Below are 24,560 nucleotides of genomic sequence, written 5' to 3'. Positions count from 1 at the left end.
GCCTGTGGAAGAAGCCACCCCGGGAACACGACTGCAGGCCACGGCCCTTCCCACCTCCTCCTCCTCCTCCTCCTCCTGCTCCTCCACCCCCCCCCCCCGACCTCCCACCCCCACCCCCGACATGGCGCAGGGCTCAGAGACACCTCAGACACTTGCTACCCAAAGTGCAAAGGGCATCAGTTGCTCCTCCAAACCCCCCCCCCGCCCAGCAGACCGCGTTGTCCAGCCAGCCCCCGGGCCTCCCTGGGGTGCCCAGCACAAAAGTGCAGACAACCACCGAACCCTCAATCTCAGTTTTCGGATGTTTTTGCCACTCTAAGGACCCGCAGGCCAGCTGGGCCTTCTGGCAGGACAGAGAGCCCCGGAATCCGACGTGGAGAGCTGGGTGTACGTCCCCACGAGGAGGCGGTCCCCACCTCCGCGGCTCTCCCCTTGCGGGGGGGGAAAAGCAGCCACGGGGCCTCAGAGAAGACACCAGGCTGGGCGCCCGCCCCACAGTGGGGGCACGTCCCCCGCAGGCCACTTAGCGACGGCCGCCGGCCGGCGGACGGTTGGGTGGCGCGAGACGCTGCGGCCGCCCTGCTACCGGGTTCCTGGGAGGGCGTCCTGGAACCAGCGTCCACACCAAGCCCTTGGAAGGCCCAGGCGACGGAGGAGCCCCGTCAGGCAGGGGCCGAGGACGGTGACGGCCCGGGCGGGGAGGAGCGTGTCAGGCAGGGGCAGAGGACGGTGACAGGTGACAGGCCGGGCGGGAAGGAGTCAGTCAGGCAGGGGCCGAGGAGGAGACGGGGCTGGTAAGGGTTAGGGTTAGAGTCAGGGCACAAGTCACAATCGCAAAGACCTGGAAGCGACCCGAGTGCCCATCGACCCACGAGTGCGTAAATGAAATGTGGCGCGTGGACACCACGGAGTGCTATTCAGCTAGGAGGAGCAGCGGTGAGAGGGCACCTCTCGTGGTTCTCCTGGCCAGAGCTGGAACCCGTTCCAGTAAGCCAGGTAGCCCAAGAATGGACACACGAGCACCACGTGCTCGCGCTCACCAGCAAATGGGTACGAACCGACGGACACCCAAGTGGACACAGAGGAATCACCTTCATCGGGTGGGTGTCGGGCGGGTGGGGGGAGGGGATGGGCATACACCTCCATTAGGAATGGGGTGGGTGCGCACCGACTGGGGGATGGGCGCACTTGAGGCTCTGACCCGAGGGGGGAGGCTGGGAGAGGGCAACGTACCCGACCTTAACATTGGTACCCCCACAATACGCTGGAACAACATCAGAGGTTAATGAATAAGAACACAGGGGGGAGGGGGGCACGGGCAACACATGTCACCTTAATACTTGGACTCCCATCATCTGCTTGAAAAGAGAGAGAAAAGAAAATGCAATCATAGAGATAAGAGACACTTTTTAAACATAATGAATCCGAAGAGAAAAGTAAAAGGAGGCCTGTGGGGCAGGTCTGGGTGTGACTCCGGATCCCCCAACATCAGGTGCCACCACCAAAGATTCCTACGTGTAGCCCATAGAACCCCAAAAGCAACGGGACGAGTTCTGGTCACATACTCCCTCAAAATGACATCCTGGCCTTCTTCTGGAACTCCCTCCCCTCTCAGACTCTCAAGGTTTCCTCCAGCGTGTCGGTTCCCACGGAGCAGACCTTTGGTCTGAGACCTGACAGTCCAGAAGCCACGCATGCTGCCGCGTGACGGCGGTGTCGCGGCTTGGGACAAGAGGAGGCCCCACGGTGCGGGCTGGGGCGCCAGGCACCGCGGCGGGCGCTGAGGGTGGGGGTGACCCCCGCCCCGGGCCGCCGCCTCGCTCCCAGAGAGGGGACAGAACAAGAGGCAAAACAAAAAAAAAAAAAAAAAAAAAAAGAAGCCTACGGCACCCGGTATTCCCAGGCGGTCTCCCATCCAAGTACTAACCAGGCCCGACCCTGCTTAGCTTCCGAGACCAGACGAGATCGGGCGCGTTCAGGGTGGTGTGGCCCTAGACGGCGGAGGGCGCCCCTGCCCCGCTCAAGAAGCCGAGCCTCTCTGCGCTTTCCCGCCGCCTCCTCCCGCCCCAGGCCCCGCGCCAGCGCTGACCCGCACCGGGCGGGCCTGTTGAGTTCACCGGCCGGGTCCGGCGGGCTCCGAGGGACGGGGGTGACAGGCGGGGTGGGGCGGGGCGGGCAGGGAGCGGCGGGCCGGGGTGGGGGGCTGTCTCTCTATACACACACACACACACACACACACACTCACACTCACACTCACTCACTCACACTCACACAAGATGCGCCTCCACGGCTGGACTCGCCAAGGTGGAGACCTTCCAGCCCCCTTCCTCTCCTCGCCTGGCCCACCCCCAGCTCGTGGCCGCCCCCGCCGCCGCCGCCGATTGCGCACGCGCGGGTCGCCCGCCCTTTGACCCCAGGCAGGGGCCGCCCTCCCCGACAACCCCTTTCAGCTGCGCCCCCCACCCTGTGGGTGGGCTGCCGCCTATTCCCCCGGGCCCGGGCTGGGGCACAGCGCATGGGGGAGGGGAGCGAGTGTATGGGGCGTCTCTCTCTCTCTCTAGGGATGTGTCCCATGGGTGGGGTGGCGTGGTTAGTGGGGCGCTGAAGAAATCAGTCCCCTCCATCTCCTACCTCTGGAAAACGCCCAAGCCCTTGGAGAACTGCCGGCAACGCGACCGTGGGGGCCGGGACCCTCCTCTGTGTCCTCCTGTGGCCCAGTCCAAGGGGCCTGGGCCTGGCCGGGGCTGCATTGGACCCCGACCCCCCTGGCGTGTGGACTCGCTAAAAATCGGCGATTAGATATTGGATTCCAGCTTCATTGAGGTCATTTCACTAATGAGTGCACCGGAAAGAGTTTCCTAATCCATCTGTGAGGGTGGCAACTGAAAGAGAATTTTAAAGCTGACAGAATAGGCGAGGAAAGGCATAGGAGATTTCCACACCCAGTAAGGAAGCCTTTCCCGAAATGGAAGAAAGAAACGAGCAAACAGAGACACCGGTAGCCCGCCAGGATCAGAGTCTGCCCCCGAGAGAAAGTACCCTGACCAGGTTCACCCGTGGGTGGGTGGCGAGCTAGCGGCATTCAGAAGAGCGAGGCCCGCAGTCTGTGCAGAAGACACCTGCACTCGGGTGTGTGTGGCGGCACGATTCCCAAGCAGCTCCAGATGTTAAGCCAAGGAGAAGCCAGGGAGTTCCCAACGCCCCAGGTGTCCTCAGCCCACGACTGGCTGCTGGGGGAATGCGAAGCCCGGCTCCTTGTCTCAGAGCGGGACAACCAGGAGGTGTGACGTACACCCCGGGGTTCCCAGGAGGATCAGGCTGAAGCTGGGACTTGGCCTGAAAGTGTCCCCTCGCACGGCCACCCCCTTCCCCTTCCTGCTCCTCTACTCCTGGTGCCCCTCCATCCAGGGGCCAGACCTTAAAGAGTCACCCGCAAGAGAATCCTGGTCCCAAAGGAGCCTTCTGGGGGACCCGTGCTGAGAGAGGTTGTGGGCATGGCCCGCTGGGGCTCTGCCCGACCCAGGGCTGAGAGATGCAACCTCCCAGCTCTGGGTCCCTGCAGGGGAAGCGTTGGCAAGCACAGGGCCAGTCCTCCAAAGGCCCAGGTGCAGGGAGCCCAGGCCAAGCAGCCTGTGGAAGAAGCCACCCCGGGAACACGACTGCAGGCCACGGCCCTTCCCACCTCCTCCTCCTCCTCCTCCTCCTGCTCCTCCACCCCCCCCCGACCTCCCACCCCCACCCCCGACATGGCGCAGGGCTCAGAGACACCTCAGACACTTGCTACCCAAAGTGCAAAGGGCATCAGTTGCTCCTCCAAACCCCCCCCCGCCCAGCAGACCGCGTTGTCCAGCCAGCCCCCGGGCCTCCCTGGGGTGCCCAGCACAAAAGTGCAGACAACCACCGGACCCTCAATCTCAGTTTTCGGATGTTTTTGCCACTCTAAGGACCCGCAGGCCATCTGGGCCTTCTGGCAGGACAGAGAGCCCCGGAATCCGACGTGGAGAGCTGGGTGTACGTCCCCACGAGGAGGCGGTCCCCACCTCCGCGGCTCTCCCCTTGCGGGGGGGGAAAGCAGCCACGGGGCCTCAGAGAAGACACCAGGCTGGGCGCCCGCCCCACAGTGGGGGCACGTCCCCCGCAGGCCACTTAGCGACGGCCGCCGGCCGGCGGACGGTTGGGTGGCGCGAGACGCTGCGGCCGCCCTGCTACCGGGTTCCTGGGAGGGCGTCCTGGAACCAGCGTCCACACCAAGCCCTTGGAAGGCCCAGGCGACGGAGGAGCCCCGTCAGGCAGGGGCCGAGGACGGTGACGGCCCGGGCGGGGAGGAGCGTGTCAGGCAGGGGCAGAGGACGGTGACAGGTGACAGGCCGGGCGGGAAGGAGTCAGTCAGGCAGGGGCCGAGGAGGAGACGGGGCTGGGTAAGGGTTAGGGTTAGAGTCAGGGCACAAGTCACAATCGCAAAGACCTGGAAGCGACCCGAGTGCCCATCGACCCACGAGTGCGTAAATGAAATGTGGCGCGTGGACACCACGGAGTGCTATTCAGCTAGGAGGAGCAGCGGTGAGAGGGCACCTCTCGTGGTTCTCCTGGCCAGAGCTGGAACCCGTTCCAGTAAGCCAGGTAGCCCAAGAATGGACACACGAGCACCACGTGCTCGCGCTCACCAGCAAATGGGTACGAACCGACGGACACCCAAGTGGACACAGAGGAATCACCTTCATCGGGTGGGTGTCGGGCGGGTGGGGGGAGGGGATGGGCATACACCTCCATTAGGAATGGGGTGGGTGCGCACCGACTGGGGGATGGGCGCACTTGAGGCTCTGACCCGAGGGGGGAGGCTGGGAGAGGGCAACGTACCCGACCTTAACATTGGTACCCCCACAATACGCTGGAACAACATCAGAGGTTAATGAATAAGAACACAGGGGGGAGGGGGGCACGGGCAACACATGTCACCTTAATACTTGGACTCCCATCATCTGCTTGAAAAGAGAGAGAAAAGAAAATACAATCATAGAGATAAGAGACACTTTTTAAACATAATGAATCCGAAGAGAAAAGTAAAAGGAGGCCTGTGGGGCAGGTCTGGGTGTGACTCCGGATCCCCCAACATCAGGTGCCACCACCAAAGATTCCTACGTGTAGCCCATAGAACCCCAAAAGCAACGGGACGAGTTCTGGTCACATACTCCCTCAAAATGACATCCTGGCCTTCTTCTGGAACTCCCTCCCCTCTCAGACTCTCAAGGTTTCCTCCAGCGTGTCGGTTCCCACGGAGCAGACCTTTGGTCTGAGACCTGACAGTCCAGAAGCCACGCATGCTGCCACGTGACGGCGGTGTCGCGGCTTGGGACAAGAGGAGGCCCCACGGTGCGGGCTGGGGCGCCAGGCACCGCGGCGGGCGCTGAGGGTGGGGGTGACCCCCGCCCCGGGCCGCCGCCTCGCTCCCAGAGAGGGGACAGAACAAGAGGCAAAACAAAAAAAAAAAAAAAAAAAAGAAGAAGCCTACGGCACCCGGTATTCCCAGGCGGTCTCCCATCCAAGTACTAACCAGGCCCGACCCTGCTTAGCTTCTGAGACCAGACGAGATCGGGCGCGTTCAGGGTGGTGTGGCCCTAGACGGCGGAGGGTGCCCCTGCCCCGCTCAAGAAGCCGAGCCTCTCTGCGCTTTCCCGCCGCCTCCTCCCGCCCCAGGCCCCGCGCCGGCGCTGACCCGCACCGGGCGGGCCTGTTGAGTTCACCGGCCGGGTCCGGCGGGCTCTGAGGGACGGGGGTGACAGGCGGGGTGGGGCGGGGCGGGCAGGGAGCGGCGGGCCGGGGTGGGGGGCTGTCTCTCTATACACACACACACACACACACACACACTCACACTCACACTCACTCACTCACACTCACACAAGATGCGCCTCCACGGCTGGACTCGCCAAGGTGGAGACCTTCCAGCCCCCTTCCTCTCCTCGCCTGGCCCACCCCCAGCTCGTGGCCGCCCCCGCCGCCGCCGCCGATTGCGCACGCGCGGGTCGCCCGCCCTTTGACCCCAGGCAGGGGCCGCCCTCCCCGACAACCCCTTTCAGCTGCGCCCCCCACCCTGTGGGTGGGCTGCCGCCTATTCCCCCGGGCCCGGGCTGGGGCACAGCGCATGGGGGAGGGGAGCGAGTGTATGGGGCGTCTCTCTCTCTCTCTAGGGATGTGTCCCATGGGTGGGGTGGCGTGGTTAGTGGGGCGCTGAAGAAATCAGTCCCCTCCATCTCCTACCTCTGGAAAACGCCCAAGCCCTTGGAGAACTGCCGGCAACGCGACCGTGGGGGCCGGGACCCTCCTCTGTGTCCTCCTGTGGCCCAGTCCAAGGGGCCTGGGCCTGGCCGGGGCTGCATTGGACCCCGACCCCCCTGGCGTGTGGACTCGCTAAAAATCGGCGATTAGATATTGGATTCCAGCTTCATTGAGGTCATTTCACTAATGAGTGCACCGGAAAGAGTTTCCTAATCCATCTGTGAGGGTGGCAACTGAAAGAGAATTTTAAAGCTGACAGAATAGGCGAGGAAAGGCATAGGAGATTTCCACACCCAGTAAGGAAGCCTTTCCCGAAATGGAAGAAAGAAACGAGCAAACAGAGACACCGGTAGCCCGCCAGGATCAGAGTCTGCCCCCGAGAGAAAGTACCCTGACCAGGTTCACCCGTGGGTGGGTGGCGAGCTAGCGGCATTCAGAAGAGCGAGGCCCGCAGTCTGTGCAGAAGACACCTGCACTCGGGTGTGTGTGGCGGCGCGATTCCCAAGCAGCTCCAGATGTTAAGCCAAGGAGAAGCCAGGGAGTTCCCAACGCCCCAGGTGTCCTCAGCCCACGACTGGCTGCTGGGGGAATGCGAAGCCCGGCTCCTTGTCTCAGAGCGGGACAACCAGGAGGTGTGACGTACACCCCGGGGTTCCCAGGAGGATCAGGCTGAAGCTGGGACTTGGCCTGAAAGTGTCCCCTCGCACGGCCACCCCCTTCCCCTTCCTGCTCCTCTACTCCTGGTGCCCCTCCATCCAGGGGCCAGACCTTAAAGAGTCACCCGCAAGAGAATCCTGGTCCCAAAGGAGCCTTCTGGGGGACCCGTGCTGAGAGAGGTTGTGGGCATGGCCCGCTGGGGCTCTGCCCGACCCAGGGCTGAGAGATGCAACCCCCCAGCTCTGGGTCCCTGCAGGGGAAGCGTTGGCAAGCACAGGGCCAGTCCTCCAAAGGCCCAGGTGCAGGGAGCCCAGGCCAAGCAGCCTGTGGAAGAAGCCACCCCGGGAACACGACTGCAGGCCACGGCCCTTCCCACCTCCTCCTCCTCCTCCTCCTCCTGCTCCTCCACCCCCCCCCCCCGACCTCCCACCCCCACCCCCGACATGGCGCAGGGCTCAGAGACACCTCAGACACTTGCTACCCAAAGTGCAAAGGGCATCAGTTGCTCCTCCAAACCCCCCCCCCGCCCAGCAGACCGCGTTGTCCAGCCAGCCCCCGGGCCTCCCTGGGGTGCCCAGCACAAAAGTGCAGACAACCACCGAACCCTCAATCTCAGTTTTCGGATGTTTTTGCCACTCTAAGGACCCGCAGGCCAGCTGGGCCTTCTGGCAGGACAGAGAGCCCCGGAATCCGACGTGGAGAGCTGGGTGTACGTCCCCACGAGGAGGCGGTCCCCACCTCCGCGGCTCTCCCCTTGCGGGGGGGGAAAAGCAGCCACGGGGCCTCAGAGAAGACACCAGGCTGGGCGCCCGCCCCACAGTGGGGGCACGTCCCCCGCAGGCCACTTAGCGACGGCCGCCGGCCGGCGGACGGTTGGGTGGCGCGAGACGCTGCGGCCGCCCTGCTACCGGGTTCCTGGGAGGGCGTCCTGGAACCAGCGTCCACACCAAGCCCTTGGAAGGCCCAGGCGACGGAGGAGCCCCGTCAGGCAGGGGCCGAGGACGGTGACGGCCCGGGCGGGGAGGAGCGTGTCAGGCAGGGGCAGAGGACGGTGACAGGTGACAGGCCGGGCGGGAAGGAGTCAGTCAGGCAGGGGCCGAGGAGGAGACGGGGCTGGGTAAGGGTTAGGGTTAGAGTCAGGGCACAAGTCACAATCGCAAAGACCTGGAAGCGACCCGAGTGCCCATCGACCCACGAGTGCGTAAATGAAATGTGGCGCGTGGACACCACGGAGTGCTATTCAGCTAGGAGGAGCAGCGGTGAGAGGGCACCTCTCGTGGTTCTCCTGGCCAGAGCTGGAACCCGTTCCAGTAAGCCAGGTAGCCCAAGAATGGACACACGAGCACCACGTGCTCGCGCTCACCAGCAAATGGGTACGAACCGACGGACACCCAAGTGGACACAGAGGAATCACCTTCATCGGGTGGGTGTCGGGCGGGTGGGGGGAGGGGATGGGCATACACCTCCATTAGGAATGGGGTGGGTGCGCACCGACTGGGGGATGGGCGCACTTGAGGCTCTGACCCGAGGGGGGAGGCTGGGAGAGGGCAACGTACCCGACCTTAACATTGGTACCCCCACAATACGCTGGAACAACATCAGAGGTTAATGAATAAGAACACAGGGGGGAGGGGGGCACGGGCAACACATGTCACCTTAATACTTGGACTCCCATCATCTGCTTGAAAAGAGAGAGAAAAGAAAATGCAATCATAGAGATAAGAGACACTTTTTAAACATAATGAATCCGAAGAGAAAAGTAAAAGGAGGCCTGTGGGGCAGGTCTGGGTGTGACTCCGGATCCCCCAACATCAGGTGCCACCACCAAAGATTCCTACGTGTAGCCCATAGAACCCCAAAAGCAACGGGACGAGTTCTGGTCACATACTCCCTCAAAATGACATCCTGGCCTTCTTCTGGAACTCCCTCCCCTCTCAGACTCTCAAGGTTTCCTCCAGCGTGTCGGTTCCCACGGAGCAGACCTTTGGTCTGAGACCTGACAGTCCAGAAGCCACGCATGCTGCCGCGTGACGGCGGTGTCGCGGCTTGGGACAAGAGGAGGCCCCACGGTGCGGGCTGGGGCGCCAGGCACCGCGGCGGGCGCTGAGGGTGGGGGTGACCCCCGCCCCGGGCCGCCGCCTCGCTCCCAGAGAGGGGACAGAACAAGAGGCAAAACAAAAAAAAAAAAAAAAAAAAAAAGAAGCCTACGGCACCCGGTATTCCCAGGCGGTCTCCCATCCAAGTACTAACCAGGCCCGACCCTGCTTAGCTTCCGAGACCAGACGAGATCGGGCGCGTTCAGGGTGGTGTGGCCCTAGACGGCGGAGGGCGCCCCTGCCCCGCTCAAGAAGCCGAGCCTCTCTGCGCTTTCCCGCCGCCTCCTCCCGCCCCAGGCCCCGCGCCAGCGCTGACCCGCACCGGGCGGGCCTGTTGAGTTCACCGGCCGGGTCCGGCGGGCTCCGAGGGACGGGGGTGACAGGCGGGGTGGGGCGGGGCGGGCAGGGAGCGGCGGGCCGGGGTGGGGGGCTGTCTCTCTATACACACACACACACACACACACACACTCACACTCACACTCACTCACTCACACTCACACAAGATGCGCCTCCACGGCTGGACTCGCCAAGGTGGAGACCTTCCAGCCCCCTTCCTCTCCTCGCCTGGCCCACCCCCAGCTCGTGGCCGCCCCCGCCGCCGCCGCCGATTGCGCACGCGCGGGTCGCCCGCCCTTTGACCCCAGGCAGGGGCCGCCCTCCCCGACAACCCCTTTCAGCTGCGCCCCCCACCCTGTGGGTGGGCTGCCGCCTATTCCCCCGGGCCCGGGCTGGGGCACAGCGCATGGGGGAGGGGAGCGAGTGTATGGGGCGTCTCTCTCTCTCTCTAGGGATGTGTCCCATGGGTGGGGTGGCGTGGTTAGTGGGGCGCTGAAGAAATCAGTCCCCTCCATCTCCTACCTCTGGAAAACGCCCAAGCCCTTGGAGAACTGCCGGCAACGCGACCGTGGGGGCCGGGACCCTCCTCTGTGTCCTCCTGTGGCCCAGTCCAAGGGGCCTGGGCCTGGCCGGGGCTGCATTGGACCCCGACCCCCCTGGCGTGTGGACTCGCTAAAAATCGGCGATTAGATATTGGATTCCAGCTTCATTGAGGTCATTTCACTAATGAGTGCACCGGAAAGAGTTTCCTAATCCATCTGTGAGGGTGGCAACTGAAAGAGAATTTTAAAGCTGACAGAATAGGCGAGGAAAGGCATAGGAGATTTCCACACCCAGTAAGGAAGCCTTTCCCGAAATGGAAGAAAGAAACGAGCAAACAGAGACACCGGTAGCCCGCCAGGATCAGAGTCTGCCCCCGAGAGAAAGTACCCTGACCAGGTTCACCCGTGGGTGGGTGGCGAGCTAGCGGCATTCAGAAGAGCGAGGCCCGCAGTCTGTGCAGAAGACACCTGCACTCGGGTGTGTGTGGCGGCACGATTCCCAAGCAGCTCCAGATGTTAAGCCAAGGAGAAGCCAGGGAGTTCCCAACGCCCCAGGTGTCCTCAGCCCACGACTGGCTGCTGGGGGAATGCGAAGCCCGGCTCCTTGTCTCAGAGCGGGACAACCAGGAGGTGTGACGTACACCCCGGGGTTCCCAGGAGGATCAGGCTGAAGCTGGGACTTGGCCTGAAAGTGTCCCCTCGCACGGCCACCCCCTTCCCCTTCCTGCTCCTCTACTCCTGGTGCCCCTCCATCCAGGGGCCAGACCTTAAAGAGTCACCCGCAAGAGAATCCTGGTCCCAAAGGAGCCTTCTGGGGGACCCGTGCTGAGAGAGGTTGTGGGCATGGCCCGCTGGGGCTCTGCCCGACCCAGGGCTGAGAGATGCAACCTCCCAGCTCTGGGTCCCTGCAGGGGAAGCGTTGGCAAGCACAGGGCCAGTCCTCCAAAGGCCCAGGTGCAGGGAGCCCAGGCCAAGCAGCCTGTGGAAGAAGCCACCCCGGGAACACGACTGCAGGCCACGGCCCTTCCCACCTCCTCCTCCTCCTCCTCCTCCTGCTCCTCCACCCCCCCCGACCTCCCACCCCCACCCCCGACATGGCGCAGGGCTCAGAGACACCTCAGACACTTGCTACCCAAAGTGCAAAGGGCATCAGTTGCTCCTCCAAACCCCCCCCCGCCCAGCAGACCGCGTTGTCCAGCCAGCCCCCGGGCCTCCCTGGGGTGCCCAGCACAAAAGTGCAGACAACCACCGGACCCTCAATCTCAGTTTTCGGATGTTTTTGCCACTCTAAGGACCCGCAGGCCATCTGGGCCTTCTGGCAGGACAGAGAGCCCCGGAATCCGACGTGGAGAGCTGGGTGTACGTCCCCACGAGGAGGCGGTCCCCACCTCCGCGGCTCTCCCCTTGCGGGGGGGGAAAAGCAGCCACGGGGCCTCAGAGAAGACACCAGGCTGGGCGCCCGCCCCACAGTGGGGGCACGTCCCCCGCAGGCCACTTAGCGACGGCCGCCGGCCGGCGGACGGTTGGGTGGCGCGAGACGCTGCGGCCGCCCTGCTACCGGGTTCCTGGGAGGGCGTCCTGGAACCAGCGTCCACACCAAGCCCTTGGAAGGCCCAGGCGACGGAGGAGCCCCGTCAGGCAGGGGCCGAGGACGGTGACGGCCCGGGCGGGGAGGAGCGTGTCAGGCAGGGGCAGAGGACGGTGACAGGTGACAGGCCGGGCGGGAAGGAGTCAGTCAGGCAGGGGCCGAGGAGGAGACGGGGCTGGGTAAGGGTTAGGGTTAGAGTCAGGGCACAAGTCACAATCGCAAAGACCTGGAAGCGACCCGAGTGCCCATCGACCCACGAGTGCGTAAATGAAATGTGGCGCGTGGACACCACGGAGTGCTATTCAGCTAGGAGGAGCAGCGGTGAGAGGGCACCTCTCGTGGTTCTCCTGGCCAGAGCTGGAACCCGTTCCAGTAAGCCAGGTAGCCCAAGAATGGACACACGAGCACCACGTGCTCGCGCTCACCAGCAAATGGGTACGAACCGACGGACACCCAAGTGGACACAGAGGAATCACCTTCATCGGGTGGGTGTCGGGCGGGTGGGGGGAGGGGATGGGCATACACCTCCATTAGGAATGGGGTGGGTGCGCACCGACTGGGGGATGGGCGCACTTGAGGCTCTGACCCGAGGGGGGAGGCTGGGAGAGGGCAACGTACCCGACCTTAACATTGGTACCCCCACAATACGCTGGAACAACATCAGAGGTTAATGAATAAGAACACAGGGGGGAGGGGGGCACGGGCAACACATGTCACCTTAATACTTGGACTCCCATCATCTGCTTGAAAAGAGAGAGAAAAGAAAATACAATCATAGAGATAAGAGACACTTTTTAAACATAATGAATCCGAAGAGAAAAGTAAAAGGAGGCCTGTGGGGCAGGTCTGGGTGTGACTCCGGATCCCCCAACATCAGGTGCCACCACCAAAGATTCCTACGTGTAGCCCATAGAACCCCAAAAGCAACGGGACGAGTTCTGGTCACATACTCCCTCAAAATGACATCCTGGCCTTCTTCTGGAACTCCCTCCCCTCTCAGACTCTCAAGGTTTCCTCCAGCGTGTCGGTTCCCACGGAGCAGACCTTTGGTCTGAGACCTGACAGTCCAGAAGCCACGCATGCTGCCACGTGACGGCGGTGTCGCGGCTTGGGACAAGAGGAGGCCCCACGGTGCGGGCTGGGGCGCCAGGCACCGCGGCGGGCGCTGAGGGTGGGGGTGACCCCCGCCCCGGGCCGCCGCCTCGCTCCCAGAGAGGGGACAGAACAAGAGGCAAAACAAAAAAAAAAAAAAAAAAAAGAAGAAGCCTACGGCACCCGGTATTCCCAGGCGGTCTCCCATCCAAGTACTAACCAGGCCCGACCCTGCTTAGCTTCTGAGACCAGACGAGATCGGGCGCGTTCAGGGTGGTGTGGCCCTAGACGGCGGAGGGTGCCCCTGCCCCGCTCAAGAAGCCGAGCCTCTCTGCGCTTTCCCGCCGCCTCCTCCCGCCCCAGGCCCCGCGCCGGCGCTGACCCGCACCGGGCGGGCCTGTTGAGTTCACCGGCCGGGTCCGGCGGGCTCTGAGGGACGGGGGTGACAGGCGGGGTGGGGCGGGGCGGGCAGGGAGCGGCGGGCCGGGGTGGGGGGCTGTCTCTCTATACACACACACACACACACACACACACTCACACTCACACTCACTCACTCACACTCACACAAGATGCGCCTCCACGGCTGGACTCGCCAAGGTGGAGACCTTCCAGCCCCCTTCCTCTCCTCGCCTGGCCCACCCCCAGCTCGTGGCCGCCCCCGCCGCCGCCGCCGATTGCGCACGCGCGGGTCGCCCGCCCTTTGACCCCAGGCAGGGGCCGCCCTCCCCGACAACCCCTTTCAGCTGCGCCCCCCACCCTGTGGGTGGGCTGCCGCCTATTCCCCCGGGCCCGGGCTGGGGCACAGCGCATGGGGGAGGGGAGCGAGTGTATGGGGCGTCTCTCTCTCTCTCTAGGGATGTGTCCCATGGGTGGGGTGGCGTGGTTAGTGGGGCGCTGAAGAAATCAGTCCCCTCCATCTCCTACCTCTGGAAAACGCCCAAGCCCTTGGAGAACTGCCGGCAACGCGACCGTGGGGGCCGGGACCCTCCTCTGTGTCCTCCTGTGGCCCAGTCCAAGGGGCCTGGGCCTGGCCGGGGCTGCATTGGACCCCGACCCCCCTGGCGTGTGGACTCGCTAAAAATCGGCGATTAGATATTGGATTCCAGCTTCATTGAGGTCATTTCACTAATGAGTGCACCGGAAAGAGTTTCCTAATCCATCTGTGAGGGTGGCAACTGAAAGAGAATTTTAAAGCTGACAGAATAGGCGAGGAAAGGCATAGGAGATTTCCACACCCAGTAAGGAAGCCTTTCCCGAAATGGAAGAAAGAAACGAGCAAACAGAGACACCGGTAGCCCGCCAGGATCAGAGTCTGCCCCCGAGAGAAAGTACCCTGACCAGGTTCACCCGTGGGTGGGTGGCGAGCTAGCGGCATTCAGAAGAGCGAGGCCCGCAGTCTGTGCAGAAGACACCTGCACTCGGGTGTGTGTGGCGGCGCGATTCCCAAGCAGCTCCAGATGTTAAGCCAAGGAGAAGCCAGGGAGTTCCCAACGCCCCAGGTGTCCTCAGCCCACGACTGGCTGCTGGGGGAATGCGAAGCCCGGCTCCTTGTCTCAGAGCGGGACAACCAGGAGGTGTGACGTACACCCCGGGGTTCCCAGGAGGATCAGGCTGAAGCTGGGACTTGGCCTGAAAGTGTCCCCTCGCACGGCCACCCCCTTCCCCTTCCTGCTCCTCTACTCCTGGTGCCCCTCCATCCAGGGGCCAGACCTTAAAGAGTCACCCGCAAGAGAATCCTGGTCCCAAAGGAGCCTTCTGGGGGACCCGTGCTGAGAGAGGTTGTGGGCATGGCCCGCTGGGGCTCTGCCCGACCCAGGGCTGAGAGATGCAACCCCCCAGCTCTGGGTCCCTGCAGGGGAAGCGTTGGCAAGCACAGGGCCAGTCCTCCAAAGGCCCAGGTGCAGGGAGCCCAGGCCAAGCAGCCTGTGGAAGAAGCCACCCCGGGAACACGACTGCAGGCCACGGCCCTTCCCACCTCCTCCTCCTCCTCCTCCTCCTGCTCCTCCACCCCCCCCCCCCGACCTCCCACCCCCACCCCCGACATGGCGCAGGGCTCAGAGACACCTCAGACACTTGCTACCCAAAGTGCAAAGGGCATCAGTTGCTCCTCCAAACCCCCCCCCCGCCCAGCAGACCGCGTTGTCCAGCCAGCCCCCGGGCCTCCCTGGGGTGCCCAGCACAAAAGTGCAGACAACCACCGAACCCTCAATCTCAGTTTTCGGATGTTTTTGCCACTCTAAGGACCCGCAGGCCAGCTGGGCCTTCTGGCAGGACAGAGAGCCCCGGAATCCGACGTGGAGAGCTGGGTGTACGTCCCCACGAGGAGGCGGTCCCCACCTCCGCGGCTCTCCCCTTGCGGGGGGGGAAAAGCAGCCACGGGGCCTCAGAGAAGACACCAGGCTGGGCGCCCGCCCCACAGTGGGGGCACGTCCCCCGCAGGCCACTTAGCGACGGCCGCCGGCCGGCGGACGGTTGGGTGGCGCGAGACGCTGCGGCCGCCCTGCTACCGGGTTCCTGGGAGGGCGTCCTGGAACCAGCGTCCACACCAAGCCCTTGGAAGGCCCAGGCGACGGAGGAGCCCCGTCAGGCAGGGGCCGAGGACGGTGACGGCCCGGGCGGGGAGGAGCGTGTCAGGCAGGGGCAGAGGACGGTGACAGGTGACAGGCCGGGCGGGAAGGAGTCAGTCAGGCAGGGGCCGAGGAGGAGACGGGGCTGGGTAAGGGTTAGGGTTAGAGTCAGGGCACAAGTCACAATCGCAAAGACCTGGAAGCGACCCGAGTGCCCATCGACCCACGAGTGCGTAAATGAAATGTGGCGCGTGGACACCACGGAGTGCTATTCAGCTAGGAGGAGCAGCGGTGAGAGGGCACCTCTCGTGGTTCTCCTGGCCAGAGCTGGAACCCGTTCCAGTAAGCCAGGTAGCCCAAGAATGGACACACGAGCACCACGTGCTCGCGCTCACCAGCAAATGGGTACGAACCGACGGACACCCAAGTGGACACAGAGGAATCACCTTCATCGGGTGGGTGTCGGGCGGGTGGGGGGAGGGGATGGGCATACACCTCCATTAGGAATGGGGTGGGTGCGCACCGACTGGGGGATGGGCGCACTTGAGGCTCTGACCCGAGGGGGGAGGCTGGGAGAGGGCAACGTACCCGACCTTAACATTGGTACCCCCACAATACGCTGGAACAACATCAGAGGTTAATGAATAAGAACACAGGGGGGAGGGGGGCACGGGCAACACATGTCACCTTAATACTTGGACTCCCATCATCTGCTTGAAAAGAGAGAGAAAAGAAAATGCAATCATAGAGATAAGAGACACTTTTTAAACATAATGAATCCGAAGAGAAAAGTAAAAGGAGGCCTGTGGGGCAGGTCTGGGTGTGACTCCGGATCCCCCAACATCAGGTGCCACCACCAAAGATTCCTACGTGTAGCCCATAGAACCCCAAAAGCAACGGGACGAGTTCTGGTCACATACTCCCTCAAAATGACATCCTGGCCTTCTTCTGGAACTCCCTCCCCTCTCAGACTCTCAAGGTTTCCTCCAGCGTGTCGGTTCCCACGGAGCAGACCTTTGGTCTGAGACCTGACAGTCCAGAAGCCACGCATGCTGCCGCGTGACGGCGGTGTCGCGGCTTGGGACAAGAGGAGGCCCCACGGTGCGGGCTGGGGCGCCAGGCACCGCGGCGGGCGCTGAGGGTGGGGGTGACCCCCGCCCCGGGCCGCCGCCTCGCTCCCAGAGAGGGGACAGAACAAGAGGCAAAACAAAAAAAAAAAAAAAAAAAAAAAGAAGCCTACGGCACCCGGTATTCCCAGGCGGTCTCCCATCCAAGTACTAACCAGGCCCGACCCTGCTTAGCTTCCGAGACCAGACGAGATCGGGCGCGTTCAGGGTGGTGTGGCCCTAGACGGCGGAGGGCGCCCCTGCCCCGCTCAAGAAGCCGAGCCTCTCTGCGCTTTCCCGCCGCCTCCTCCCGCCCCAGGCCCCGCGCCAGCGCTGACCCGCACCGGGCGGGCCTGTTGAGTTCACCGGCCGGGTCCGGCGGGCTCCGAGGGACGGGGGTGACAGGCGGGGTGGGGCGGGGCGGGCAGGGAGCGGCGGGCCGGGGTGGGGGGCTGTCTCTCTATACACACACACACACACACACACACACTCACACTCACACTCACTCACTCACACTCACACAAGATGCGCCTCCACGGCTGGACTCGCCAAGGTGGAGACCTTCCAGCCCCCTTCCTCTCCTCGCCTGGCCCACCCCCAGCTCGTGGCCGCCCCCGCCGCCGCCGCCGATTGCGCACGCGCGGGTCGCCCGCCCTTTGACCCCAGGCAGGGGCCGCCCTCCCCGACAACCCCTTTCAGCTGCGCCCCCCACCCTGTGGGTGGGCTGCCGCCTATTCCCCCGGGCCCGGGCTGGGGCACAGCGCATGGGGGAGGGGAGCGAGTGTATGGGGCGTCTCTCTCTCTCTCTAGGGATGTGTCCCATGGGTGGGGTGGCGTGGTTAGTGGGGCGCTGAAGAAATCAGTCCCCTCCATCTCCTACCTCTGGAAAACGCCCAAGCCCTTGGAGAACTGCCGGCAACGCGACCGTGGGGGCCGGGACCCTCCTCTGTGTCCTCCTGTGGCCCAGTCCAAGGGGCCTGGGCCTGGCCGGGGCTGCATTGGACCCCGACCCCCCTGGCGTGTGGACTCGCTAAAAATCGGCGATTAGATATTGGATTCCAGCTTCATTGAGGTCATTTCACTAATGAGTGCACCGGAAAGAGTTTCCTAATCCATCTGTGAGGGTGGCAACTGAAAGAGAATTTTAAAGCTGACAGAATAGGCGAGGAAAGGCATAGGAGATTTCCACACCCAGTAAGGAAGCCTTTCCCGAAATGGAAGAAAGAAACGAGCAAACAGAGACACCGGTAGCCCGCCAGGATCAGAGTCTGCCCCCGAGAGAAAGTACCCTGACCAGGTTCACCCGTGGGTGGGTGGCGAGCTAGCGGCATTCAGAAGAGCGAGGCCCGCAGTCTGTGCAGAAGACACCTGCACTCGGGTGTGTGTGGCGGCACGATTCCCAAGCAGCTCCAGATGTTAAGCCAAGGAGAAGCCAGGGAGTTCCCAACGCCCCAGGTGTCCTCAGCCCACGACTGGCTGCTGGGGGAATGCGAAGCCCGGCTCCTTGTCTCAGAGCGGGACAACCAGGAGGTGTGACGTACACCCCGGGGTTCCCAGGAGGATCAGGCTGAAGCTGGGACTTGGCCTGAAAGTGTCCCCTCGCACGGCCACCCCCTTCCCCTTCCTGCTCCTCTACTCCTGGTGCCCCTCCATCCAGGGGCCAGACCTTAAAGAGTCACCCGCAAGAGAATCCTGGTCCCAAAGGAGCCTTCTGGGGGACCCGTGCTGAGAGAGGTTGTGGGCATGGCCCGCTGGGGCTCTGCCCGACCCAGGGCTGAGAGATGCAACCTCCCAGCTCTGGGTCCCTGCAGGGGAAGCGTTGGCAAGCACAGGGCCAGTCCTCCAAAGGCCCAGGTGCAGGGAGCCCAGGCCAAGCAGCCTGTGGAAGAAGCCACCCCGGGAACACGACTGCAGGCCACGGCCCTTCCCACCTCCTCCTCCTCCTCCTCCTCCTGCTCCTCCACCCCCCCCGACCTCCCACCCCCACCCCCGACATGGCGCAGGGCTCAGAGACACCTCAGACACTTGCTACCCAAAGTGCAAAGGGCATCAGTTGCTCCTCCAAACCCCCCCCCGCCCAGCAGACCGCGTTGTCCAGCCAGCCCCCGGGCCTCCCTGGGGTGCCCAGCACAAAAGTGCAGACAACCACCGGACCCTCAATCTCAGTTTTCGGATGTTTTTGCCACTCTAAGGACCCGCAGGCCAGCTGGGCCTTCTGGCAGGACAGAGAGCCCCGGAATCCGACGTGGAGAGCTGGGTGTACGTCCCCACGAGGAGGCGGTCCCCACCTCCGCGGCTCTCCCCTTGCGGGGGGGGAAAAGCAGCCACGGGGCCTCAGAGAAGACACCAGGCTGGGCGCCCGCCCCCACAGTGGGGGCACGTCCCCCGCAGGCCACTTAGCGACGGCCGCCGGCCGGCGGACGGTTGGGTGGCGCGAGACGCTGCGGCCGCCCTGCTACCGGGTTCCTGGGAGGGCGTCCTGGAACCAGCGTCCACACCAAGCCCTTGGAAGGCCCAGGCGACGGAGGAGCCCCGTCAGGCAGGGGCCGAGGACGGTGACGGCCCGGGCGGGGAGGAGCGTGTCAGGCAGGGGCAGAGGACGGTGACAGGTGACAGGCCGGGCGGGAAGGAGTCAGTCAGGCAGGGGCCGAGGAGGAGACGGGGCTGGGTAAGGGTTAGGGTTAGAGTCAGGGCACAAGTCACAATCGCAAAGACCTGGAAGCGACCCGAGTGCCCATCGACCCACGAGTGCGTAAATGAAATGTGGCGCGTGGACACCACGGAGTGCTATTCAGCTAGGAGGAGCAGCGGTGAGAGGGCACCTCTCGTGGTTCTCCTGGCCAGAGCTGGAACCCGTTCCAGTAAGCCAGGTAGCCCAAGAATGGACACACGAGCACCACGTGCTCGCGCTCACCAGCAAATGGGTACGAACCGACGGACACCCAAGTGGACACAGAGGAATCACCTTCATCGGGTGGGTGTCGGGCGGGTGGGGGGAGGGGATGGGCATACACCTCCATTAGGAATGGGGTGGGTGCGCACCGACTGGGGGATGGGCGCACTTGAGGCTCTGACCCGAGGGGGGAGGCTGGGAGAGGGCAACGTACCCGACCTTAACATTGGTACCCCCACAATACGCTGGAACAACATCAGAGGTTAATGAATAAGAACACAGGGGGGAGGGGGGCACGGGCAACACATGTCACCTTAATACTTGGACTCCCATCATCTGCTTGAAAAGAGAGAGAAAAGAAAATACAATCATAGAGATAAGAGACACTTTTTAAACATAATGAATCCGAAGAGAAAAGTAAAAGGAGGCCTGTGGGGCAGGTCTGGGTGTGACTCCGGATCCCCCAACATCAGGTGCCACCACCAAAGATTCCTACGTGTAGCCCATAGAACCCCAAAAGCAACGGGACGAGTTCTGGTCACATACTCCCTCAAAATGACATCCTGGCCTTCTTCTGGAACTCCCTCCCCTCTCAGACTCTCAAGGTTTCCTCCAGCGTGTCGGTTCCCACGGAGCAGACCTTTGGTCTGAGACCTGACAGTCCAGAAGCCACGCATGCTGCCACGTGACGGCGGTGTCGCGGCTTGGGACAAGAGGAGGCCCCACGGTGCGGGCTGGGGCGCCAGGCACCGCGGCGGGCGCTGAGGGTGGGGGTGACCCCCGCCCCGGGCCGCCGCCTCGCTCCCAGAGAGGGGACAGAACAAGAGGCAAAACAAAAAAAAAAAAAAAAAAAGAAGAAGCCTACGGCACCCGGTATTCCCAGGCGGTCTCCCATCCAAGTACTAACCAGGCCCGACCCTGCTTAGCTTCTGAGACCAGACGAGATCGGGCGCGTTCAGGGTGGTGTGGCCCTAGACGGCGGAGGGTGCCCCTGCCCCGCTCAAGAAGCCGAGCCTCTCTGCGCTTTCCCGCCGCCTCCTCCCGCCCCAGGCCCCGCGCTGGCGCTGACCCGCACCGGGCGGGCCTGTTGAGTTCACCGGCCGGGTCCGGCGGGCTCTGAGGGACGGGGGTGACAGGCGGGGTGGGGCGGGGCGGGCAGGGAGCGGCGGGCCGGGGTGGGGGGCTGTCTCTCTATACACACACACACACACACACACACACTCACACTCACACTCACTCACTCACACTCACACAAGATGCGCCTCCACGGCTGGACTCGCCAAGGTGGAGACCTTCCAGCCCCCTTCCTCTCCTCGCCTGGCCCACCCCCAGCTCGTGGCCGCCCCCGCCGCCGCCGCCGATTGCGCACGCGCGGGTCGCCCGCCCTTTGACCCCAGGCAGGGGCCGCCCTCCCCGACAACCCCTTTCAGCTGCGCCCCCCACCCTGTGGGTGGGCTGCCGCCTATTCCCCCGGGCCCGGGCTGGGGCACAGCGCATGGGGGAGGGGAGCGAGTGTATGGGGCGTCTCTCTCTCTCTCTAGGGATGTGTCCCATGGGTGGGGTGGCGTGGTTAGTGGGGCGCTGAAGAAATCAGTCCCCTCCATCTCCTACCTCTGGAAAACGCCCAAGCCCTTGGAGAACTGCCGGCAACGCGACCGTGGGGGCCGGGACCCTCCTCTGTGTCCTCCTGTGGCCCAGTCCAAGGGGCCTGGGCCTGGCCGGGGCTGCATTGGACCCCGACCCCCCTGGCGTGTGGACTCGCTAAAAATCGGCGATTAGATATTGGATTCCAGCTTCATTGAGGTCATTTCACTAATGAGTGCACCGGAAAGAGTTTCCTAATCCATCTGTGAGGGTGGCAACTGAAAGAGAATTTTAAAGCTGACAGAATAGGCGAGGAAAGGCATAGGAGATTTCCACACCCAGTAAGGAAGCCTTTCCCGAAATGGAAGAAAGAAACGAGCAAACAGAGACACCGGTAGCCCGCCAGGATCAGAGTCTGCCCCCGAGAGAAAGTACCCTGACCAGGTTCACCCGTGGGTGGGTGGCGAGCTAGCGGCATTCAGAAGAGCGAGGCCCGCAGTCTGTGCAGAAGACACCTGCACTCGGGTGTGTGTGGCGGCGCGATTCCCAAGCAGCTCCAGATGTTAAGCCAAGGAGAAGCCAGGGAGTTCCCAACGCCCCAGGTGTCCTCAGCCCACGACTGGCTGCTGGGGGAATGCGAAGCCCGGCTCCTTGTCTCAGAGCGGGACAACCAGGAGGTGTGACGTACACCCCGGGGTTCCCAGGAGGATCAGGCTGAAGCTGGGACTTGGCCTGAAAGTGTCCCCTCGCACGGCCACCCCCTTCCCCTTCCTGCTCCTCTACTCCTGGTGCCCCTCCATCCAGGGGCCAGACCTTAAAGAGTCACCCGCAAGAGAATCCTGGTCCCAAAGGAGCCTTCTGGGGGACCCGTGCTGAGAGAGGTTGTGGGCATGGCCCGCTGGGGCTCTGCCCGACCCAGGGCTGAGAGATGCAACCCCCCAGCTCTGGGTCCCTGCAGGGGAAGCGTTGGCAAGCACAGGGCCAGTCCTCCAAAGGCCCAGGTGCAGGGAGCCCAGGCCAAGCAGCCTGTGGAAGAAGCCACCCCGGGAACACGACTGCAGGCCACGGCCCTTCCCACCTCCTCCTCCTCCTCCTCCTCCTGCTCCTCCACCCCCCCCCCCCGACCTCCCACCCCCACCCCCGACATGGCGCAGGGCTCAGAGACACCTCAGACACTTGCTACCCAAAGTGCAAAGGGCATCAGTTGCTCCTCCAAACCCCCCCCCCGCCCAGCAGACCGCGTTGTCCAGCCAGCCCCCGGGCCTCCCTGGGGTGCCCAGCACAAAAGTGCAGACAACCACCGAACCCTCAATCTCAGTTTTCGGATGTTTTTGCCACTCTAAGGACCCGCAGGCCAGCTGGGCCTTCTGGCAGGACAGAGAGCCCCGGAATCCGACGTGGAGAGCTGGGTGTACGTCCCCACGAGGAGGCGGTCCCCACCTCCGCGGCTCTCCCCTTGCGGGGGGGGAAAAGCAGCCACGGGGCCTCAGAGAAGACACCAGGCTGGGCGCCCGCCCCACAGTGGGGGCACGTCCCCCGCAGGCCACTTAGCGACGGCCGCCGGCCGGCGGACGGTTGGGTGGCGCGAGACGCTGCGGCCGCCCTGCTACCGGGTTCCTGGGAGGGCGTCCTGGAACCAGCGTCCACACCAAGCCCTTGGAAGGCCCAGGCGACGGAGGAGCCCCGTCAGGCAGGGGCCGAGGACGGTGACGGCCCGGGCGGGGAGGAGCGTGTCAGGCAGGGGCAGAGGACGGTGACAGGTGACAGGCCGGGCGGGAAGGAGTCAGTCAGGCAGGGGCCGAGGAGGAGACGGGGCTGGGTAAGGGTTAGGGTTAGAGTCAGGGCACAAGTCACAATCGCAAAGACCTGGAAGCGACCCGAGTGCCCATCGACCCACGAGTGCGTAAATGAAATGTGGCGCGTGGACACCACGGAGTGCTATTCAGCTAGGAGGAGCAGCGGTGAGAGGGCACCTCTCGTGGTTCTCCTGGCCAGAGCTGGAACCCGTTCCAGTAAGCCAGGTAGCCCAAGAATGGACACACGAGCACCACGTGCTCGCGCTCACCAGCAAATGGGTACGAACCGACGGACACCCAAGTGGACACAGAGGAATCACCTTCATCGGGTGGGTGTCGGGCGGGTGGGGGGAGGGGATGGGCATACACCTCCATTAGGAATGGGGTGGGTGCGCACCGACTGGGGGATGGGCGCACTTGAGGCTCTGACCCGAGGGGGGAGGCTGGGAGAGGGCAACGTACCCGACCTTAACATTGGTACCCCCACAATACGCTGGAACAACATCAGAGGTTAATGAATAAGAACACAGGGGGGAGGGGGGCACGGGCAACACATGTCACCTTAATACTTGGACTCCCATCATCTGCTTGAAAAGAGAGAGAAAAGAAAATGCAATCATAGAGATAAGAGACACTTTTTAAACATAATGAATCCGAAGAGAAAAGTAAAAGGAGGCCTGTGGGGCAGGTCTGGGTGTGACTCCGGATCCCCCAACATCAGGTGCCACCACCAAAGATTCCTACGTGTAGCCCATAGAACCCCAAAAGCAACGGGACGAGTTCTGGTCACATACTCCCTCAAAATGACATCCTGGCCTTCTTCTGGAACTCCCTCCCCTCTCAGACTCTCAAGGTTTCCTCCAGCGTGTCGGTTCCCACGGAGCAGACCTTTGGTCTGAGACCTGACAGTCCAGAAGCCACGCATGCTGCCGCGTGACGGCGGTGTCGCGGCTTGGGACAAGAGGAGGCCCCACGGTGCGGGCTGGGGCGCCAGGCACCGCGGCGGGCGCTGAGGGTGGGGGTGACCCCCGCCCCGGGCCGCCGCCTCGCTCCCAGAGAGGGGACAGAACAAGAGGCAAAACAAAAAAAAAAAAAAAAAAAAAAAAGAAGCCTACGGCACCCGGTATTCCCAGGCGGTCTCCCATCCAAGTACTAACCAGGCCCGACCCTGCTTAGCTTCCGAGACCAGACGAGATCGGGCGCGTTCAGGGTGGTGTGGCCCTAGACGGCGGAGGGCGCCCCTGCCCCGCTCAAGAAGCCGAGCCTCTCTGCGCTTTCCCGCCGCCTCCTCCCGCCCCAGGCCCCGCGCCAGCGCTGACCCGCACCGGGCGGGCCTGTTGAGTTCACCGGCCGGGTCCGGCGGGCTCCGAGGGACGGGGGTGACAGGCGGGGTGGGGCGGGGCGGGCAGGGAGCGGCGGGCCGGGGTGGGGGGCTGTCTCTCTATACACACACACACACACACACACACACTCACACTCACACTCACTCACTCACACTCACACAAGATGCGCCTCCACGGCTGGACTCGCCAAGGTGGAGACCTTCCAGCCCCCTTCCTCTCCTCGCCTGGCCCACCCCCAGCTCGTGGCCGCCCCCGCCGCCGCCGCCGATTGCGCACGCGCGGGTCGCCCGCCCTTTGACCCCAGGCAGGGGCCGCCCTCCCCGACAACCCCTTTCAGCTGCGCCCCCCACCCTGTGGGTGGGCTGCCGCCTATTCCCCCGGGCCCGGGCTGGGGCACAGCGCATGGGGGAGGGGAGCGAGTGTATGGGGCGTCTCTCTCTCTCTCTAGGGATGTGTCCCATGGGTGGGGTGGCGTGGTTAGTGGGGCGCTGAAGAAATCAGTCCCCTCCATCTCCTACCTCTGGAAAACGCCCAAGCCCTTGGAGAACTGCCGGCAACGCGACCGTGGGGGCCGGGACCCTCCTCTGTGTCCTCCTGTGGCCCAGTCCAAGGGGCCTGGGCCTGGCCGGGGCTGCATTGGACCCCGACCCCCCTGGCGTGTGGACTCGCTAAAAATCGGCGATTAGA

At 63.7% G+C, this 24,560-nt stretch overlaps 7 non-coding genes across 7 annotated transcripts; all 7 read right to left on the bottom strand.

The window, feature by feature from the left end:
- Window positions 1-1,878: 1,878 nt before the first annotated feature.
- On the bottom strand, window positions 1,879-1,997 carry LOC142871346 (5S ribosomal RNA). Its single transcript, XR_012919589.1, has one exon. It is a non-coding gene; the product is annotated as a 5S ribosomal RNA (ribosomal RNA).
- A 3,505-nt stretch (window positions 1,998-5,502) lies between these two features.
- LOC142871054 (5S ribosomal RNA) lies at window positions 5,503-5,621 on the bottom strand. Its single transcript, XR_012919400.1, has one exon. It is a non-coding gene; the product is annotated as a 5S ribosomal RNA (ribosomal RNA).
- A 3,510-nt stretch (window positions 5,622-9,131) lies between these two features.
- Window positions 9,132-9,250, bottom strand: LOC142871345 (5S ribosomal RNA). The gene has a single exon (XR_012919588.1). It is a non-coding gene; the product is annotated as a 5S ribosomal RNA (ribosomal RNA).
- Window positions 9,251-12,755: 3,505 nt separating this feature from the next.
- LOC142871053 (5S ribosomal RNA) lies at window positions 12,756-12,874 on the bottom strand. Its single transcript, XR_012919399.1, has one exon. It is a non-coding gene; the product is annotated as a 5S ribosomal RNA (ribosomal RNA).
- Window positions 12,875-16,384: 3,510 nt separating this feature from the next.
- On the bottom strand, window positions 16,385-16,503 carry LOC142871344 (5S ribosomal RNA). Its single transcript, XR_012919587.1, has one exon. It is a non-coding gene; the product is annotated as a 5S ribosomal RNA (ribosomal RNA).
- A 3,505-nt stretch (window positions 16,504-20,008) lies between these two features.
- LOC142871052 (5S ribosomal RNA) lies at window positions 20,009-20,127 on the bottom strand. Its single transcript, XR_012919398.1, has one exon. It is a non-coding gene; the product is annotated as a 5S ribosomal RNA (ribosomal RNA).
- A 3,511-nt stretch (window positions 20,128-23,638) lies between these two features.
- On the bottom strand, window positions 23,639-23,757 carry LOC142871342 (5S ribosomal RNA). The gene has a single exon (XR_012919585.1). It is a non-coding gene; the product is annotated as a 5S ribosomal RNA (ribosomal RNA).
- Window positions 23,758-24,560: the final 803 nt, after the last annotated feature.

Source organism: Microcebus murinus, chromosome 5, assembly GCF_040939455.1.
Source record: "Microcebus murinus isolate Inina chromosome 5, M.murinus_Inina_mat1.0, whole genome shotgun sequence".
Classification (NCBI taxonomy): domain Eukaryota; kingdom Metazoa; phylum Chordata; class Mammalia; order Primates; family Cheirogaleidae; genus Microcebus; species Microcebus murinus.
The sequence above is the reverse complement of the archived record's forward strand: the minus strand, read 5'-3'. Positions and strand labels throughout refer to the sequence as shown.